The sequence below is a fragment of the Prionailurus viverrinus genome, chromosome X, assembly GCF_022837055.1.
Source record: "Prionailurus viverrinus isolate Anna chromosome X, UM_Priviv_1.0, whole genome shotgun sequence".
In the NCBI taxonomy this organism is placed as follows: Eukaryota; Metazoa; Chordata; class Mammalia; order Carnivora; family Felidae; genus Prionailurus; species Prionailurus viverrinus.
The window spans coordinates 63,474,658-63,488,869 of NC_062579.1; positions in this window are offsets into that span (position 1 = coordinate 63,474,658).

Sequence of the window (14,212 nt, forward strand, 5' to 3'; positions counted from 1 at the left end):
TTGTTCCCCAATGTTTATAGCAGCACTTTCACCAATAGCCAAATTATGGAAAGAGCCTAACTGTCCATCAACTGAAGAATGGATAAAGAAATTGTGGTTTATATATACAATGGAATACTCCGTGGCAGTGAGAAAGAATGAAATATGGCCTTTTGTAGCCACGTGGAAGGAACTGAAGAGTGTTCTGCTAAGTGAAATAAGTCATACAGAGAAAGACAGATACCGTATGTTTTCACTCTTATGTGGATCCTGAAAATCTTAGCAGAAGACCATGGGGGAGGGGAGGGAAAAAAGTTAGAGAGGGAGGGAGCCAAACCATAAGAGACTCTTAAAAACTTCAAAAAAAACTGAGGGTTGATGGGGAATGGGAGGGCGGGGATGGTGGTTGATGGGCATTGAGGAGGGCACCTGTTGGGATGAGCACTGCGTGTTGTATGGAAACCAATTTGACAATAAATTTCATATTAAAAAAAAGAATTACAAATTGCAATAAGCGCTATGAAGGAATAGCTCAGAGAGTAGTGACAGAAAATAATTAAGCTGGTGCAATCACCTTCAGTGCAGTGTGTATTATCAACATTGCTCTTAAGTATAGCCAATAAAAGAAAATCAATAAAATACAAGAGGTGAACAAGAGACTTAAAAGGGGGAAAATGGGCCAAAGCTCCTTTTCATAGCTTCTTCAGCAAAATAATAGTAGCAATAATTTCTGAGAAGTAGGGGCAGAATTAGAAGTAGAGGAGGCAAGGTTAGAGAAACAGTTGAGGTGAAGTTGATTTTGATAAGGCTAGAAGATAGTGCATCAGACAAGAAAGAATGTGTCCAGAGCTCTTTAGGAAATAGTTGAGGGAAAATTTCATCTGAGTTTCTTTTGACAGCTTGAACTTATTTTTTTCTCAAGAAATCTCTCATTACAGATGTGGTATATATATACACAATGGATTGTTACTCAGCCATAAAAAATAATGAAATCTTGCCATTTTCAATGAGATAGATGGAGCTAGAGAGTATTATGTTAAGTGAAGTAAGTTGAAGAAAGACAAATACCATATGATTTCATTTATATGTGGAATTTAAGAAACACAGCAAATGAGCATAGGGAGAAAAAAAAAGAGAGGCAAGACAAGAAACAGACTCTTAACTATAGAGAACAAACTGATGGTTATCAGAGGGGAGGTAGATGGGGGGATGGGTTGAATAGGTTATGGGGATTTAGGAGTTCACTTGTGATAAGCACCAGGGTGTTGTAGCGGAGTGTTGAATAACTAGTACACCTGAAACTCATATTACACCGTATGTTAACTAACTGGAATTTTAATAAAAATCTTTTAAGAAAGTGGGACACCTGGGTGCCTTAGTCGTTTAAGTGTCCAACTTTGGCTCAGATCATGTGATCTTAGGGTTCACAAGTTTGACCTCCATTTTGGGCTCTGTGCTGACAGCTCAGAGCCTGGAGCCTGCTTCAGATTCTGTGTCTCCCTCTCTTTCTGCCCCTCCCCGTTCACAATCTGTCTCTATCTCTCTCTCAAAAATAATAAATAAACATTAAAGAATCTTTTAAAAAAATTTTTAAAAAGATCTCTCATTGCACTATGATTTAATGGACACTTGAAAAGCAAACTAAACATTCCCTTAAACGATATTATTAAAAGTGTTCTCATTGAGTATACCTGTAATTCCGTATTTGTCAAACCTAAATGTCTATTGTTAAGACTCTACCTAACCTGATGTGTCTCTTGGCATTTGATACTCACTGCTTCCTGAACTTTTCCTTCGACTGCCTGGACACCACTGTCCTGGTTGTCTGCATACCTCTCTATTACTCCCCAAATTCACTCTCAGACACCTTTAACTCTGTCCAAACTTAAATGGTGGTATTTTTCAGGGTTCCATCTTACTGGTGATTTCTAGTAATTTCAACCCATAAAAGTCTCTCTAGATCTATACCAGTGATTTTAATAGTTTACAAGATATTTGTACATTTTTATTTCTAGCAGGCCTCTTAAAAGCCTAAGTCGTTATCTCTTCACTCTATCCTGTTCCTCCTCTCCAGTATTCTGTACCTCAGTGAGTGTTGTCATTTTTCCATTTTTCTATAACTGAAGTCTGTGAACACCAGAAGACTCTCTTCACTCCCTTACTGCCCTCCCTAAATCTAATCATGCACAAAGCCATATGGATTATTTTATCCTAAATCTAGGATGACTAAATCATCGCAGTTTGTTTGGGACAGTTTTTGTTTTAAAACTGAAAGTCCTACAGGAACTCCCTCAATCCTGGAAAAACCCATTCCCTCTGCCATTGACTTAATTTAAGTCTTGATCTTGTCCCTACTCAATTATTGCTAACTAATTTCCCTAACATTTGTCTCTCCCTTTCAGACTTAACTGTCACACTGCTGTCAAAGTTATCATCCTAAAACTAAATACGATCTTATTGTGATCCAGTTTAAAATATCATACACAATTCTTATTGCCTACAGATTTACTTCAAAATATAAAAGTCCTTAATATTTTAACCTCCCTCATCTCTCCAACTCTCCAGCTTCATCTTCTGCTGATCCTGGGCTTGTGCCCTATGTATCAGCCATGTCAAATGTATGGTTTTCCAAGTATATGGTTCTCAAGCATTTATGGATCCATGACTGGGAAACTTTCAGTCATCTTAAAATATCTACTTTAAACATCACATTCTTCCTGAAGCCTTTCCCAAATCTCTAAGCAGAGGTAGTGCTCTGTCATCTGCCCTCCCAACAGCTGTTATTGCCTTCATTCTTGTACTAAGGTATAATGTTATAATTATTTATTATAATTACTTAAATATTTTTATGTATTTATTTATCTTTGGATCATTCTTTTAGAAATGGAGAATGTAATCAGTACTGTTTTTCTTTTAAAAAAAATTTAAAAATGTTTATTTACTTTTGAGTGACAGCATGCATGGGGGAGGGGCAGAGAGAGACAGAGACACAGAATCCAAAGCAGGCTCCAGGTTCTGAGCAGTCAGTGCAGAGCCCGACGTGGAGCTTGAACCCACGAACTGTGAGATCATGACCTGAGCCAAAGTCAGACGCTCAATCAACTGAACCACCCAGATGCCCCAGTACTATGTTTTTCAAAAAAAAATAGAGAGAACTGTAAAAATAAAGACCTTCAGTGTTCATACTTTCTCAAATCTATTTTTAAGTGATATTTCAAAATGCTCATGAACATGTTTTATCTGGGTCTCTGCAATAGAAAAGTGACTCTGTGAGTGTAGAATTTTAATTGTCAAAAAGTAACATATCAACTACACTGAAATAAAAAAAATTAAGTAACATGTTATGCTGAAAAAATGAAGTTTTAGCATGAAACCCTATCATAAAACAATTCTATAGCAGTGACAAAAGTCTGGTTAGTATGACATAAACAATATTGCTATAATAACATGATGTGAAAACACTAATGATGTAATTTAACATTTGTTCAAATAATCATACACTAAGAGAAAAGTGGAATACTTTGTAAAGCAACAAATTTAATTTTGCAGTTTTACAGTACTAACAGTCATCACTGTGCAAGATCAGTGTGTGAAGTATTATAACTTTTGAAAAGTAGAGATATTTGTTTTTTTATGTAAATTTGTTCCTGTAATGTTTGTTTCTTACTTTAGTAGAGATTTTGGATTGTACAATATTTAAACTTGTCTGGAGCAACTGTATTACAACTACAGTATTTAATGGTTATTTAAAAATAGCCAACAATTCATTTGCTAAAATAAACTATTTTTGTATGTTGTTTTAAATCAGTAAAATTTATAATGGTGATTAAATAGGTTTTTAAAATGACTCAGATATTATATGACCAATTTTCTAATACATAAGTGTATCTAAACAATAATAGAAATTTTATTAAATGCCATTTAATTACAATTGATATTTTTTAACTTCCTTGCAGAGTTTTTCCACACCAGAGGTCCCAAAGTCAAGCTACATTCAAAAAGATAAACAACAAATTGGATACCCAAGTTCTGAAGAGCCAGAAATCCTTTATAGGGTAGGACATATGCAGATGAAACCCAACTATTAAAAAATCTCCTGCAGAAAAAAAGTTTATATATATTTATACACACATACATATGATTATTAAAAATCATGCTCATAATACTTTAAGAAAACACTATGAGTATGACTCCGCTGTCAATTATACTTTGCCTTTATTTCTGTATTTATGCTATTAATTCTTATCTCTTTATACCTTTAACTTTTCATTCCCCCCACCCCATGACTACAGAGCAAAATTTTGATTTCCAGTATCTAACTTCATTAACTCAGAAGAGATGGCAAATACTTACCTCCAGAATTCAGCATAATGCTTGCTTATTGATTTAAGACATGTATCTTCATAAAATGGTCAGTGAAATGCATTGAAGGTTGGTTGCAAATTGCTTATAAATAATAGTAAATACTTTTTAGTTACTGGATAAATCTAAGGAATTGCACCAAACCATAGGCATATAAGTAATCAATTCTATTTGAAATAAGCAATTTGATTTTAAACCTATTCCTTAAAATAAAGTAAGGATTGCTAAATGATTTCTGTAAACTGAGTGGTGAGTGATCCCTAGATCTATGTTCCTCCTTTCCTTCTTCCCTTTCTTCCCCTATTCCTTCTTCTCCCCTTTATCTCTCTTTTCTTTAAAAGGCACTTATTTCACACCACCTATGTGCCAAGCACTTGTTAGATGCTAAGGTACAAAGACAAATCTGAGACAGTCCCTGCAGCTCAAGACTGATAGAAGAGACACAGACAAAAATCACTTATTATTCATAAATGGCTAACAGACACATGAAAAAAATGCTCAACATCACTCATCATCAGGGAAATACACCTCACACCTGTCAGAATGGCTAAAATTAACAAGACAGGAAACAACAGATGCTGGCGAGGATACAGAGAAAGGGGAACCCTCTTACACTGTTGCTGGGAATGCCAACTAGTGCAGCCACTGTGGAAAACAGTATGGAGTTAAAAACAGAATTATCCTGTCACCTAGAAATTGTACTACTAGGTATTTACTCAAAGGATACAAAAATACTGATTCAAAGGGGCACAATCACCCTGATGTTTATGGCAGCATTAACCATAATAGCCAAATTATGGAAAGAGCCCAAATGTCTATAGACTGATGAATGGATAAAGAAGATGTGGTATATATATACAATGGAAAATTACTCAGCCATATAAAAAAGATGAAATCCTGCCATTTGCAACAATGTGGATGGAGCTTGAGTATATTATGCTAAATGATTAAATCAGTCAGAGAAAGACAAATAAAATATTTCAATAATATGTGGAATTTAAGAAACAAAACAGATGAACATAGGTAAAGAAAGAAAAAAGAGAGGGAGGCAAACCTAAGATTCTTAACTATAGAGGAAAAAAACAGGGTTGCTGGAGAGGAAGTGGGTGGGGTAGGGCTAAATGGGTGATGGATATTAAGGAGAGTACTTGTGATGAGCACTGGGTGTTATTTTTTTTAATGTTTATTTATTCTTGAGAGAGAGACAGAGTGTGAGTGGGGGAAGGTCAGAGAGAGAGGGAGACACAGAATCTGAAGCAGGCTCCAGGCTCTGAGCTGTCAGCACAGAGCCTGACACGGGACTCGAACTCACAAACTGTGAGATCATGACCTGAGCTGAAGTCAGACACCTAACTGACTGAGCCACCCAGGTGCCCCTGAGCACTGGGTGTTATATGTAAGTGATAAATCACTAAATTCTACTCCTGAAACCAATATAACAGTATATGTTAACTAACTGGAATTTAAATAAAAACTTGAAAAAAAAAAACTTCCAGCCCTTAACTTAATACTTTATAAATGAATGAATAAATGAATGAATAAAATGTATACATACAAGCTAAAAAAATAAAACCTAAACTTTTAAAATTAAAAAAATCACTTATTATTCAGTGTGATCAATAGGATGATAAAAATGTATACAAGAAAGTGGGAAATCAAAGAACAATTAACCAAATCTAGGGGCAAAATGCGCTGATAAAGGTGGAGGAAGAAGGAGATAAAGAAGGATGATGCTTAAGCTGTCATAGAAGGTAGAGGGCGGGGGTGGGGTGTGTCTGGGTGGCTCTGTTGGGTAAGCATCTGACTTTTGATTTTGGCTCAGGTCATGATCTCATGGTTGTAGGATTGAGCCTTGCATTGGGCTCCGCAATGATAGCTCAGGCCCTGCTTGGGATTCTCTCTCTCCCTCTCCCTTTCTCTGCCACTCCCCTGCTCTTCTCTCTCTCTCCAAACAAATAAATAAAATTTTACAAAAGGTAAATGGTAGCTTCATGAGACACGAGGAAAGCAAAAGGCAAGGAAGTAAGAAACAACATGGAATATGCAGGGAACTTAAAGTACTGCTGGAGTGTAAAACAGAGGAAGAGAATAGGATAAGAGATGAGGCTGAGGAGGTAGCTAAAGACTAGGTCATGGAGGCTTTCATATTCCTTGTTAAGGAGTTTAGACTAAATCTTATTAGTTATGGGGATCCATTGAAGGGTTTAAAATAATCATAGCCAGATTTTATGTTTTAGACTGATCACTTTGATGGCTGTGTGAAGGATGGGTTTGAAGGAAACAAAAATGAGAGGCAGAGCAACCATTTAGAAGGCAGAGATAATGAGTACTATAACTGAAACAGTGAGAAAAAGGACTGAGAAGAAAGGCATATTGAAGCAACTTCTAGGAAGTAAATTTACCAGCGCAGGAGGCTCATGAGATGTCAGAGATGAGAGGAAGAAGAGAGCAGAGAGGGTGGGGGTAAGAGAATGGAAGAGCTGGAAGGATAGCAGCAAATTAATGTCACTGTAAACCTATGACCTTCAGATTTAGCTGGGCCATTAACACCACCAGCCATCTGACCATGAGATAGGTCGCTCTACAACTCCCCACAGTGGTTGTTGGCCTTTCCTTGAACTTTGACCAGTTTCCCATTCTTACACCCCCTTTCCCATGAGATGACCTCACTTTGTAATTTAAAGGGTAAATGGAAACCAGAGATGGGAATTCCCAGACCTACAAATGGTCCTGAATTCACCCGCTTATTTCAAGGTGTCTCACATCTCATTTAAGGGCAACACTTTTACCTGTTCTCTGAATTCCATCCTCCCCAGAATTTATCTGGCCCTTGCTGCATCAATTATTTTCTTTTTATTCTGGGCATCTTCAACCTTTCCCTGTCTACTGGCTCCATCTGCTCAGCTGAAACATACACTAAACTTTAAAAAAAGAAAAAAAAAAGAAAATCCCTCTATGAAAGCTGTGAGAATGTGCATGGCAGACCTTTAACCAAGGGCCCAAGCTACAGTGCTCTGAAATACATCCCTGCACTTGCCTGGAGGCTATGCTTTCCCAAGGCTGCACCTAGTTTAGGCAAGAGAGAAAGAGGGATACTCATGTGAGCACATCTCTAAGAGTTATGGGACTACTCTGAATGCTGACTGGTTTGAGGATTCCCTAATGGCTTTCTGAACATTCCTCAGACTGCACAGGTGTCTAGAACACTTCCTCCCAACTTTCCTTACTTCTCTCCTTCACTCAGGGTAAGATTCTCTCAACCTTTTCCAAATCCCTTCCCATTTTCTCTCAACAGGTGTTTAATAAAAAAAAAAATCTTTGCACAGTCTAATCCCGTCCTGATGTTTACTTCTGGGAGGGACTAGTTAAACATACTTTCTCAACACCATTTTCTTCTGCAACTTGTCTATTCACCTTCACAGTCAGGCCTCTGGAATAAGTTATCTTTACTCCCTTTTTTCATTTCTTTCTCTCTGTCTCATCCCTCAATTCGCATCAATTTATCTTCAATACCTACTACACCTACTATTACATCCACAATTTTCTCACTAAGGTCATAAATTACCTGTGTCATAAAATCTAATATATGATTTCTAATCTGTTATTTTACTAGTCATCAGCATTCATCATTAATGATCCTCCTTGAAACATTTTCTTCCTTTGATTTTGTGAGGCTATGTTCTCCTTGTCTTATATATAACTCTTTGCTCTTTCTCAGCTTCTTTTGTTGGCTTCTCCCCTTACTCAATTCACTATTAGAATTAGGCTTTTTTTTTCCTTCTAACACTATTCATTCTCCATAAGTAATTTAATTTTCCCCCATTGTTTTAATTATCTGCAATAACTCTCAAGTCCATATTGGCAGTCTAGACATCTTCCTGACCTTCCCATGTAGCCATTTGCCTATTGGACATCTCCACTTGTATATCTCAAAAACATTGAAATCTCAATATTTCTAAAAGTGAGCTCATCTATCTAGTTGCATGTATTATTTTACCATAGCTACTGTAACAAATTATCAGGAATTTAATTGGCTTATAACACATATTTATTATCTTGAAATCTATATAGGTCAGAAGTCTGACATGAGTCTCACTGGGTTAAAATAAAGGTACAGATGTTGTTTCATTCCTTCTGTTTTAGGAGAAAATCCATTTATTTTACTTTTCCAGTTTCTAGAGGCTGCCAAAATCCCTTAGCTCATGGCCTCCATGGCCTCCAACAATGGTGGGTTGACCTTTCATATTGCATCACTCCAAATTCCTCTTCTGTCTCCCTCTTTCACTTTTAAGAATTACATTGGGCCTACCCTGATAAATACAGGATAATCTCCTTATCTTGAGGTGAGCTGATTAGCAATATTCATTCCCTCTGCAACCTTCTCTTTTACTATTTAAGGTAACATTAACGGGTTCCAGGGATTATGACATGGACATCTTTGGGGGAAAGGCATTATTCTACTGTTCCATTGTTTAAGCCAGAAACTTAAGAGTCATAATTTACTCATTAATCTCTTTGTATCTTATGTATTTTAGGGTCTCATTTGATTGCAAGTAGGAGAAAACCTAATTCCAATAGCTTCAACAGATGGATTTATTTATCTCATGTAACATGAAGTCCAGAGCTCAACAGCCTATCGCTAGGTGCAGAATATTTCAAGAATATCATCTTTCTAGTTCACACTTCTCAACATGTGGCTTTCATCCTTAGCATGTGACAACCATCCATAGTTACAGGGTGGCTGCTTCACCTATAGCTTCACATAAATGTTTAGGAGGAATGGGTAGTGGCAAATGAGTAAAGGGTGAAAGACAAAGTATTTGTCAGCTGTCTGTCTCTTTTCGGAAACCTTCCTGGATGTCCTGGTCAGCAATTTCCCCTTAAATTTCATTGGTCAGCACTAGTCAGACAGCTAGTCCTAATTGCAAGGTTTTCTAAATTTCTAAATAAATAAGTTGCTTTGATCACAGTGAGAGTTGTGTTGGCAAGAGGGAAGGAGAGAATGGATATTGGAATGGTATGCTGTGTCTGACGCATTCCCCAAATACAATTCTGACCCATGCAGCACTTCTTTTTAGAAAGGCATATGGGGATGGGTAAATGGGGAATTGACTTAACAGTTTCTCCATTTAGGCTATTGTTTCAAGAAAATGTTCAATTGCTACTTAGTATTCCACAGGAAAGATGCTGTCACTCTTGTCAACAACTGGAGAGAAGGGATTCATATGATTATTCCAATGTTGGGGGAGGAAGAATCTAGCATAGTACTTTTGGCAGTTACTCTACCCCCTTTATTGCATAATGGATAAGATCTGATTAGGCCTCCTTTGTAGAGGTTATGGGATCATGTATCTCCTCCTTAAGCCTTGGAAGAATAAACCAAGTGCATCCCCTCATTCCTTAATTACTCAATATCTCTATCTCATTCTGTCTCTTTGTCTCCATTACTCTCTTGCTCTACCCAGGCTTCCAGCACCCCTTTCCCTTTTTGCCCCTTCCATCCCCAGCCAACTTTCTATGTCAGTGTCTCCTACAAAAAGTCCTACAGAAATGAACAAATCCTAAGACCCTTTTTGGATTCGCAAATTTCATAGCCTCCAGTGTTGAATGTAGCATCTCTTCAGATTTCATGGATGGAGTGGGGATGAAAAAAATATAGAGGTCTTCCAGTGTGGGCTTCAGTGAGGCTAATTGTTCTTTAAAAAATCTAAAATCAAACACATTTATCTGCCAAAACTATTATAGTAAGAGAGCAATTGCCCCTCCTACATTTACATCACAAAGTGTCCTGCGCTAACTTTTCAATTACTGTTCCTGTTCTTCAGTCATCTCTCCTTAATCTTCTGAGGAGAAGTGAGGAGGGGGTGAAGAATTAGCTGGCAAGTCTTATTTCACTTGCCTCCACTCCCTATCTCTTCTCCTTCCTAAGTATATCTCTAATATGTTCCTTTTACTACCTTTATCTCTATGCACACTGTCCTAGTCTAAGACACAACTATCTTTCCCCTGGACTATCATAACAGATTCTTAATTAAACTCTCTACATCTTCACTTCCCTCCATCTAATCCTTTTTGCCACAGTACAGCCAGAGTAATATTTTAAAATGCTAACCTAACCTTGTTACTTCTCCCTTAAAAACCTTCAATATTTTCCAATTACCCTAGAATAAGGCTTCAAACACTTACCATAGTTCATAAGGCCCTCCAAAACCCCAAGACCTAGGGTCTCTATTTCTCTATCTATCTATCTATCTATCTATCTAATATATTTACATCTGTATCTATCAAGTGTGTGTTAGTGTATAATACTTACAGAATACTTACTATGATGTAAGTACTGAAATGTTTTACATGCATCATCTTATAAAGTCCTCACAAAATCCCTGTGAGGTAGATAGTATTATTTTTACTGATTTACAAATAAGGAAATTGAGGCTTTAAGTAGTTTAGTAACTTGCCCAAGGCCCCACAATTACTATCAGAGCCAGGATTCAAACCCAACAAGCTTGACTCCAAAGTCTGTAACTATTGCAGTGCTTTTTTTTTTAAGTTTCCAGTTTCTTCACACATCATTCTCCATCTTGCTCTCTGCTCTAATCATACTGGGCTTTCTGTTTCTCTTTCAGAAGCTTTATACATGTAGTTCCCTATACATAGATAACCTAATCAGAAATAAGTCCCTGGCATTCAGATGTTTCTTCTCTGGAAAATGTAGCCATCCCAGAAAGAAGCCTCTAAGTTAGGCTGACCCTGAAAGAGTTCCTGGATGGTTAAAAGTTTTGTATGAAATGCCATATAGTCCTGAACAGAAACAGGCTTCAGGTTATTGAAAGCTTCCTTTCAATAGTTGTGTAGGACAAGACCCTGGATGGTAGAACTTCTGTAGGTATGTAATACAACACAAGAGCAGGCTCTATCTGGCTTTTAGAGGTGTAAGCAGTAATATATGTTGGGTATGTTCAGTATTGGTCTCTTCATGATGAGGCCGGCATAAGAACTATTCTAGATAGTTAAAAATTTTGTCTGTATGTACTGAAGAGTTCCAAAATTGCTGGAAACTTCGGAGTTAGAGCAGGAAAGACCTAGGATGTTCAAAGGTATAGTCTATACACAGAAGATAATGTAGCAGAGTGGCTAACAGCCTAGACAGCTCTGTAGTCAGCCTTCTGCATTAAAGTCCTAGCTTCTCCACTGACTAGCTATGGGAAATTGGGTAAGTGACTTATCCTTTATGCTTTTGACCCTCTAAGGAACAAATATCACATTTGAATTTACAGTATATGCTTCATTATACCGTCCTTAGCTATTTCCAATCCTGTCTATTCCTCTGGTGTATGCCACCTGGACTACCTTATTTAACTACCTAATTATTAAATTATGACCAGGTCTGTTTTGTTGACTCCTATATCTCACAGTGATAAAGACAATTTGTTTTTAAATTGGTTCTTTCTAGGCACAAGTATGATTTTGGTTTGCCTTTCTGACACTGCCAAACAATACACATGTCCTTATATCCCTTGCTCCTCACAGCTAAAAAAGACAAAAAATAACATAGATAAGAGTTTAAGAGAGTAAGTACCCACACAAATAGGTTCTCCTCAAGCAGGAGAGAATTTTTTACTAAACTCTTAAGGAATAAAATATTCCACTTTACATTACTTTTTAAACTAGAAATATCTAGCTAATATTATTTTCAAGTTTATACACAATAGCTCTTGTTTTAGTTATCCTTGAGATGGCTACAACTTTATAGTCTTATATACAAAGTTTTCATGGTCTTTCCTGAAGCAATATTCATCCCTTCTGGGATTTTTAAGAGTTTAAGAGGAATTTTCTATTTTTCCTCAGTATTTTATCTTAATAGATATTTCGAACACATTGTGTATTCAGTTATCATTGGTCTAGGTAGTACATGTTCAAGGTTTGTGCCTTCATATCATCTAGTTGAGATACTGTGAGATACACGGTAAAACTATTTTATCTTAGGAATTATCCCATGTCCTTGCCCACAAAGGTTGTGTTATGACACTTGTAACTTAGAGAATTCTTGGTATTAGGTGAGTACTTGGCTGGAAGTTTTATTAGACTGGAAAAGGGGTAATATTTTGAGTAAGGAAGAAAAGAGAATTTCAGGGAAGCTATCTAAGACAAAGAAAAGGCAATAGGGGCACCTGGGTGACTCAGTTGGTTGAGTGTCCAACTTCAGCTCAGGTCATGATCGCACAGTTCACGAGTTTGAGCCCCGCGTTGGGCTCTGTGCTGACAGTTCAGAGCCTGAAGCCTGCTTTGGATTCTGTCTCCCTCTATCTCCGCCCCTCCCCTGATCATTTTCTCTCTCTCTCTCTCTCAAATAAATTAAAAACAAACATTTAAAAATTAAAAAGAAAAGAAAAGGGAGATATGATAGAACCAAAGAGAAAAGACAGGTCAAATTTTTGGGTTCCTCCTCTGTAAAATGACAAGGTTAGACTAGATGACCTTTCAGTTCCCTCCAAGCCATTATATTACATCATCCAAATCCTGGCGGGTGAGCCAAGATAGGACCCTGGTCCAGAAAGTGGGTCAAATAGAAGAGGACAATTAGTAGAGAAAAGAAACTCAGGCTTGCTAATTGGGAAATAAAGATCTTATACCAAAGAATCAGGGCCACAAAATGTTGCTATCTAATTAGGGATCTATGAGATAGGCATAGGACATCAGCAAGATATCAGCAGAGATGCTTGATACTGAGCCAAAAACACTTTTAGGAAGGAACTTCTTACATGCCTCCTTCCCAGGGTCACTCAGGATAGTTTTCAACATAGGTACAGGCTTAAATCTATACACAAAAGCAGGAGTAACTATTTGAAGAAATGGACTGGAGGAGGATGGGAAAAGATAATTCTAGATAATGACCATAATAGAAATGGTCTTTGTCAGGGATTGAAGGTAAGTTCAAAAGGAAAGTTCCTAAATAAAAATTATGTTTCTGAGTGAGTTATTAAAAGCCTGAAAATTACCATATTTTATTTATAGGAAGAAAATAATTTTTTCTTTTAGCAATAACTTTCTTTTTAAAAATTATTTAATTTTGAGAGAGAGAGAGAGAGAGAGAGAGAGAGAGAGAAAGCGCAAATGGGGGAGGGACAGAGAGACAGGGAAACAGAGAATCCCAAGCAAGCTCTGTGCTGTCAGTGCACAGCCTGACATGGGTCTCGAACTCACAAATGGTGAGATCATGACCTGAGCTGAAATCAAGAGTTGGACGCTTAACCATCTGAGCCACCCAGGTACACAAGCAATAACTTTCTCCTGATAAATAGTACAAGATGTTTTACATTATCATGATCTTAAAAGCACCCAATTTTGTAGTTTTACATTATAAACGGATTTTAAAAGTCTGAATCTCTTAACATTGGTAAAGAAACCAGAACATGTTTCATCTTTTCAAGAAGTTCTTGAAACTCAAGTCCTGCTAAACTTATTTCTCTCCTTTATTAAACCAAACAAAGGTCCAGCTATGGTCCCCAAATGAGAGACAAAATCTCTGTGTTAGGAGCCTGCAATTCATGAGTTGTTTTTCTTTTAAGAAAGTTGGCAGTTAGTTGGTAATAGCATGCTTAATTTTCAAACACATGTGAAAAGTCACCATGAGGATGTGAACAGAATCATCTAGACTGTAGGAGACTGTATAGGACAAATAATTCAGTTTTGTTCAACAAAGTGGAGAAAATAGATGGAAAGAGAATCTATAAATTAACAGTGACTTAAGATACATATTGATCAATTGCAATGAATGGACCTTATTCAGATATCTTGTTTCAAAAAAAAAAACATTGCTAAAAGGCAATTGGGGAATTGTGATTGGACACTTAGTGATATTAAGGAATTA